This window comes from Pongo abelii, chromosome 11 (assembly GCF_028885655.2).
Source record: "Pongo abelii isolate AG06213 chromosome 11, NHGRI_mPonAbe1-v2.0_pri, whole genome shotgun sequence".
Classification (NCBI taxonomy): domain Eukaryota; kingdom Metazoa; phylum Chordata; class Mammalia; order Primates; family Hominidae; genus Pongo; species Pongo abelii.
The window spans coordinates 77,356,900-77,365,116 of record NC_071996.2 but is presented as its reverse complement, the minus strand read 5'-3'; the positions used below and the strand labels follow the sequence as shown (position 1 = coordinate 77,365,116).

General features: G+C 42.7%; 1 long non-coding RNA gene across 1 annotated transcript; it reads right to left on the bottom strand.

Moving 5' to 3' along the window:
* Positions 1-249: 249 nt before the first annotated feature.
* On the bottom strand, positions 250-2,066 carry LOC112132320 (uncharacterized). Its single transcript, XR_008522859.1, has 2 exons — positions 1,292-2,066; positions 250-1,173 (listed from the first exon to the last, which is right to left on the bottom strand). It is a non-coding gene; the product is annotated as an uncharacterized LOC112132320 (long non-coding RNA).
* Positions 2,067-8,217: the final 6,151 nt, after the last annotated feature.

The window sequence follows — 8,217 nt, the reverse complement described above, 5'->3', positions numbered from 1 at the left end:
TTTCAAAGGCTAAATTCAGTCATTGATTTGATTGCATTTTTTGCACCAATGCAATTAATTCCACTGGAAGATGATAGAAAAATTTCATTACACAAAATGCATGAGAGGTGAAAAATAATGTTTAACTAAACTCTTTACCAAGGCTATTATTGCTTTGAGGAAAATCACTTAAAAACAAAATTAAAAATTCTAAATTATCTGTGACTCTGCTGAGATAGATATTATAAAATACTGTAATATTAGTGCAAATTTTTTTCTGAAGTGAATTCTTTATTAATTTCATTTTTGATCATTCTTGACATAGTTTCAACGGTAGAACATTCTTGGTTCAAATTAAAACTAATTAAAAGTGATTTAGGGAACACAAGTGAATAACAATGTTAACAGTTAGCACCTCTCAGAATAGAAACTCAAGCAGCTGACAAAATGGAAGTTGAGAAACATTCATGGCTTTGACTGTTCCAAATCACAGCAACGTTTGCTTATGTAACTGAAATAAACCCAGGATCCTACATGGTCCAGTCTTGGCACTGGTTCAGTCCAGCAGAAAAATAGAATTGAAAACAAATCTTTCCTGCCTTTTGAGAAAATGCCAAAGGTAGGAGTGCATTTTAAATATCCAACAAAGCGCCTCAAAAATAATGTTTGCACTCCTCTCCCACTCTCAAGTTATCTGGCCAATTATATCTCCTCCCTCTCTATTCCCCCAACATCTCCACACACCCAGACACTTTCTCAATTCTCTTTTTTCTCTGCCTTAGTTCTTCATTTGTCATTGAACTTAGGCTCCCAAGCTTCCTTAGCTTTCGTTCAGTCTGTTACTACCCAAACTGTGTGTAACAAAGTTCAAAACATACTTTTTGCTACCAGCAGGGGGTACAGGAAGGACACATCAGATTCTGCACCACACTCATTTTTCTTGGTTTGTGTCTGTCCCAGAGAATATGAGAAGCTGGCTATGGAAGAATTCTGCCATCAAAGCATTTCCTGCATTGATGAAGTGGTTGGACCCCGGAGCTGCCGTGACCAAGGCCTGGCTTCGGTTCGTGCTGACTCTGCGTGGTCCTGTAGCCACAGTCCACGCTTACTTCTGCCAGGGGTCCACTGGGTCAGAAAGTACCCCAGAGACAAAGTATCCCTTGAGAGGAAGAGGCGCAGATTTTTCTCCTCCTTCTGAAAGGAAAGTTAAGAGAAAGATTACATATATAATTTAATGTACACACACGTATATTTTAAAAATCAAAGCACAGCTGTTCTAGATGAAGGAAGGGTGGGAAGCAGGGAGCATCACCTTTTGGCCACTCGTCCCCATCCGCTATGTCTCCTCCTTCCCTGCTGTCACGGCCACCTCAGGAGAGCTTCCTGGAGCACAATTTCAACCATGAGTGTAGTGGACAGAGCACCGTGGTTGGGGTCAGAAATATCAGGTTCCCCTCCTGGTACTTGTATCTAAGTGAGCTCAGACACATGACATATGTCACGTGCACAGGCTGAGCTGCTGCGAGAATGAAGTGGTAGATAACAGGATTGCAGTACGGGCTGATTTCCCCTCTACCATTAGACCCAGAGAAAAAGGGAGAGTGTGAAGCAGGACGGGGGCAAATCCATCCCTGCCCCTGGAAGAAACAGAACCAAGGTAGGGGGAACCCATGATGAGTGGTCAGCAACCTCTTTGTATGTAGTTAGAAGCCTTTGTGTAATCCAGTGGTAACAAACCCAATCATTACTACAGACTGTCAGCGTGACTGCACAGCACTGAGCTTGGTTGAAAAAAACAGAAGAAACCGTTGCAGACAGAGTGAGACATGACAGAGGCAGGTCATCTGGTGTAAACCGGATGAAATCTCACACCTGAAGAAGCATAGATTTGCACATGAATTGCCTTTGGCTCTTCAGCCCTCCAGTACAATGACTCAGAACTGTAAGCTTGTGAAATAGAAATGCAAAGCCCTCTTTCAGGGGCTGAGAGTTGACCCCCCTTTCTTGACTCTTCTGAGGAGCACCTGTAGTTCCTGCGGTGCCTTCCTCACCCGAAAGGGCCTGCTGGGCTGGCTTGCTGGAGTTTCCAAAACACAGGCCCTGGGGGCACAGCAGGAGAGACACCTCGTCCAGAGAGAGCCTCTAGTGCTCGGACGCCACTTTAATAACCATTTGTTGCCACCTGCTGGCCACTGGACCAAGGCACTCCATGCTGGAAACAGGAGTTTGGCTAAGAGTTAGCCAGGCCCCAGGGAGCTGCACCCAAATGTAGACAGCCTGTGTTTTCTCCAAAGAAGTGACCTTGGGAGGATCCACAATTATTCCATTCATTAAGCCACACAAGAAGGTGGATTTTATAAACAAGATATACTTCATTCATGCATTAATTAGTCAATTGCAAACACTTTTGGAGCTACATGCAGGTACCCTGCATGGCACGGGGGGTGATTGATAGTCACATTTTATTTTATCCCCAAATGACATTATCTAGTGTGATCTTCTACCTTATTCATTGAATTAAGCTTTACATCCATTCATTCCCTCTTTAGCAGTTATTTACTGACTGCCTACTATATGACAAGCTGTCAGCCAAAAGCTAAGGATACAGCGGTGAGCAGAAACAGGTGCCATCTCTGCACTCACTGGGTTGCAGTCTAGTGGGAGAAACAGACGTTAGTCAGATAATCACACAAATAAATGTAACATATGCACCCTGACAGGTATAATAGAAAAATATAACTGTGAGAAGAGCAGGTCTAAGTGACTTTGGTTGATTCTAAAATGGAGATTTAGCTATTTGATATGCGTTAAAATTATTTCACGTGCTTTCATATTCTGACCCAGCGCTTCCACTCTTAGAAACTCATCCTAAGGCAATAGTTAGAAAATTGGGCTGATTTATATGTATAAGGATGTCCACTGCATGATTATTTATAAAAGCAAAAATTAAAAAATAAAAAACGAAAACATCCAATGATAAGAAATTGGTTAAACAAATTATGATACATTCAAAAAATAGAACATTCTCAGGCATTAAAAGTGAAAATGAGCCGGGTGTGGTGGCTCAGCACTTTGGGAGGCCGAGGTGGGCGGATCACCTGAGGTCAGGAGTTCGAGACCAGTCTGGCCAACATGGTGAAACCTCGTCTCTGCTGAAAATACAAAAAATTAGCCAGGCATAGTGGCACACACTTGTAGTCCCAGCTACTCGGAGGGTGAGGCAGGAGAATCGCTTGAGCCTGGGAGGCAGAGGTGCAGTGAGCTGAGATCATGCCACTGCACTCCAGCCTGGGCGACAGAGCAAGACCCTGCCTCAATTAAGAAAAAAAGAAAAAGAAAAGAAAAGCATATATAGTAAATCCAATTTGAAATTGTTTTTTTGAGACTGAGTCTCACTCTGTTGCCCAGGCTGGAATGCACTGGTGTTATCACAGTTCACTGTAACTTCCAACTCCTGGCCTTAAGCGATCCTTCTCCCTTGGCCTCCCAAAGCACTGGGATTATAGGCATGAGCCACTGGCCCAGCCCCCTCTGGAACATTTGTAATGTAGTTGATTGGATTAAAACATTATGCCTTTATTATTGTTGAATATTATTGTTAGATCATTACGTTCATCATGCAAATATGCTGTATGCTGTTATTTTTTTCTATTCAGAAAAAGGCACAAAACAACAACAAAATTCTTTTCACTCTGCTCCCACCACCTCCCACCTAATTTCTTTGTTACCTTTTGCAGTAAAACCTCCAATTCTGCCCCCTTAAACCTATTTCAGTCAGGTTTCACACGTGTGAGGTTGCCAGTGGCCTCCATAGTGCTAATCCCGGTAGCCATTTCTGTCCTCATCTCATGGGCTCACCCCCACCCCCACCCCTACCTCCTGCACTGGCCTTCACCAGTCTTCCAGAACTCTACCCTCTTGTGGATCTCCTCCTGCCTCACTGTGTCCTCCTTCTGTCTTCTTCGCTGCACTCTCCTCTTCTTCTCAACTTTTTTTTTTTTTTTTTTTTTTTTTTAATGACACAGAGTCTCACTCTGTTGCTCAGGCTGGAGTGCAGTGGCATGATCATGGCTCACTGCAGCCTCAACCTCTTGAGCTCAAGGGATCCTCCCACCTCAGCCTCTCAAGTAGCTGGGACCACGGCACACACCACAATGCTTGGCTAATTTTTTTTTATTTTTCATAGAGATGGAGTCTCACTATGTTGCCCAGGTTGGTCTCAAACTCCTGGCCTCAAGTGATCCTCCTGCCTCAGCCTCCCAAGTTACTTCTCAACTGTTTTTTTTCCTTTTTGTTTTTGAGATGGTGTCTCACTCTGTTGCCCAGGCTGGAGTGAAATGGTGTGATCTTGGCTCACTGCAACCTCCACCTCCCGGGAGTGATTCTCCCGCCTCAGCCTCCCAAGTAGCTGGGATTATAGGTGCCCGCCATCATGCCTGGTTAACTTCTGTATTTTTGTAGAGACGGGGTTTTACCATGTTGGCCAGGCTGGTCTTGAACTCCTGACATCAGGTGATCCACCCATCTTGGCCTCCCAAAGTGCTGGGATTACAGGCGTGAGCCACCACGCCCAGCCTCCAACTTTTTAATGTTAGTTCTCTTCTCTTTTCTGCCCATACTGACTCCTTTGACCTTATCCTATTGTGGCTTTAAACAACATCTACTCTAGATCTCCCAAACTACTGACTCAAAAACCCAACTGCCTGCTCACATTTCTAATGCACACCTCCAATTGATCACATCCCAGGCAGAACCCTTGAATTTCCCCCCACTTTAAACCTGCTCATCCACGGTCCTCCTTAATCCACTTGTTGGCATTTAAATCCTTCCTTATGCTCAAGCCAAAACCCTGCAAATCATCTTAAATGCCTCCCTTTTTCTTGCATTCTAGATCAAATCCTTCAGGAAATCCCATTAACCCTCACGTCAAAATACATTTCCCAAATCTAACGACTTCTTACCACTTTCACTGCAACCACTCTGGTCCAATTCATCACCATCTGCCTCAGGGATTACTGCAGTAGTAGCTCCTAATTTACACCCCCACAGACTGGTGTCCCCAAAGCAGCCAGAGTCGACCTTTGACAGCATATGTCAGATGGTGTCACCCTTCGGCTCAAAATGCTGCAGAGGCTCCTCATCTCACAGAGAATGAAAGTCGAGGATGCGTGTTGCGTCCCCCTTCACTGGGCTGCTCCCCCTGACCTCATCTCCTAGCAGTTTCCCCATCTCTTGCCCTGCTCTAGCCTGCCAGCTTCCTGGCTATGCCCGAGCACACCAGTCCCATTCCCCTCAGGGACTGCGTTGCTGCTCACTCTGCCTGCACTGCTCCTGCCACAGATATCTGTCTGCAACTCCTTCAAATGCCACGTCCTCAGTGAAACCCACCCTACCTGCTGCGTTTAAAATTGCAATCCCCTTCCAGCTGTCCTGGTCTCCTTTTATCCTTCTCTGCTTTTTCTTTTTCCTATAGCATTTTTTACCTGATGACACATTAAACAATTTACTTATTAGTTATAACAGTTTACTTATATAAATTATATATCTTATTTATATAACATACATAAGAAAAATACATATAAAGATATATATTTATAAAAATAAAAAATATACATCTTTTTTACAATTTATATATTATATATGTTTATATATAATATATGTAAACATATATTATACATGTAAACATATATGTAAATATATAATATATAACCATATATTATATAACAGATGATATAAAAATAAATTGTTAAAATGATATATATCTATTTATATATTACATAACATATATAATATATATATAAAAATAAATTGTAAAATATATATATATTTTTAATCATCTATCTCCTCCAATTAGAATGCATTTTTCCTGAGAACCAGGAATCTTTGTCTGCTGTGTTTATTGATGTATTCCAAATGCCTAGAACACTGCTTGGCACATAGCAAAACCCAGTGAAAAAATTTTTAGTGAATGAATGAATGGAATGCATGGAAACAGGATCTGAACAGACACAAACTAAAACATCAAAATAAATATTCTGGGTAGAAGGATAGTGGGTCTTTTCATTCATATGTTCTCTAATTTCTCTATAATAAATTCAAATTACTTGAATAATAAACTTTTAAATGGAAAAATAGGTTACTCCTGAGGATAATATTAATAGAAGTTTTAGTAATTTTTTTTAGTCTATGGTTTCAACTGTTCACCTTTAGAAGAGATTTGGTAAGACAGTGGCACTAAGGGGGGAAAGCCTCCAATGATATCACTGTGAAGACCCCATGCCAGGCAGTGGGAGAAATTCTGTCTTGAGTTGAGGTCCCCCTGACCCTGTAGGGAGTTGACTTGAGAGATGGCAGATTGGGGAGAAGAGACAGAGAAGGAGAGGAACCAATAAAGGGACGGTTATTCAGCCATTTCTGTCATGGGTAACAGGGACTCACTCCCACAGACAGACAGTGTAGGGCACGCTTGGGGGTTACCCAGTCCAAGGGGAGAGGGGGCGGGGATATTTATCCTCTAACATTGGTTGAGGCCTGTTTCTGGAGGCAGTAACAATTTAGCATCTCAGGCTTGTTTCATGTGTTCCCATGGCCAAAAAAAAAGAAAAAAAAATCCCTCAGTTACAGCGTTGCAGGCATTGGCCGTAAGCAGAAAGCCACGGTAGGCACAGAGAAGGTCTCAACAGATTCCTCGATTCGACCCGATTCTGCTCTGTGGGTGGAACTCCCTTGTCCGTTGCTGTCTGAGGTTCCTGGCTATGCCCCCGGGAGGTTCTTCTTTGCCCGCTTTCCCTCACGGCCACATTTGAAGGAGGGGATGGAGAGAGCACCCTTTTTGGAAGACTGTGCAGATCTTGGAGCCTGCTTCTGGCCGTGTGTGTTTGGGAACTCAAGGACTGCTTTAAGCCTTGAACAACCAAAACTTTTGTAGCCTGGGTTAATGAACTTTGGCAATATAATTCCTTCAAATACTGAGTAAGCTTCTGCAATATTTGTTTCCATCATTCCCATGTGCCTATATACACACATGGGGTTCTTTCCCGGTCACAATTCTCCAATCTGATTAATTTCTTTGCATCCTAACCACTATACCTCTCTCCTTCAACTTAATAGCAGCCATCTTGAAGCCATCTGAAAAAAAATAGACTTGGCTGTGAAGAAAGCAACCTTAAAGTGATCTTTGCTGTTGTGATGAAACTGCCTGTTTAAAGAGAAGCCTTAATGGGCTTTGGTTGCTCAAAGCCTTTATTCCATGTTTTCACTTACTCTTTGAAGTTCAAAACAGAAGACTCCACATTTCTGTACTCATTCTATTTCTTTTCATTTCTGCTCTTGAACCAGCACATTTTTGCCTGAGCTCAGCTCTTCCTTGTACTGACTTGCTAAACAAAGCCAGAAAGAGCCATGGTGCACTAACTTTGGGTTTACCAACCTCTATTCTGGGAGCTACAGGCTCAGTAGACACATTGTTCACCAAGTAATTGAGGACAACAGTTTATGAAATTATTTGGTACTATATAACATGGGTCTTCATATTTTCAGCCTCCAGTATCAATTTTCTTGCCTTCTGCTGCAGTGCTACATATTTTAGAATTTATTTTTAACCTCAGGGTACTAGTGCAAAGGACTAAATTTTTTATTAATTATGGAACACTAGCTGCTGTACAAATAAACCCAAGGATTTTGATGGCTCAACACAATACATGTTTTGTTTTCATTGAAATAGTGCTGGGTGGTGAGCAGGTGGATAGGGGGTCCCCCTCCACGCAGTCATTCAAAGATTCATAATGTCAAAAGCAATGCCACCTTCAGAACATGGTTTCTAAGGTTGCCCTCGGGACCATGTCCATTCTAGCCGGTCAGAAGACTAGAAGGGCAGGGCTGAGCTCTGGTAGGTTTGTGAGTCTGAGAACATTTTTCCACTCATGCCACTGACCAGAGGTCAGTCCCATGGCTCCATTTAGATGGAAGGGGCTGGTCAGAGGGTGGGGGTTGTATTTCTCCCACGGGGCTATTCCATGGAAGGAAGAGAACCAAATATTTTTTAGCAAACAGTTAACTGATCTCCCACAGTTTAAACAAAAAATATAAATAGTATGAGCTTGCAGCTCTCTCCTCTACCCTCCGAGCCCCTTCTCTAATGATTTGTTTGGATCCACTGGAATGAGAGGATCTGTCAGGATGTTGTCGTGGGCTTGAGGTGAGAGGACATTTCTCACATAGTTCCATGGGGGAAGGAGG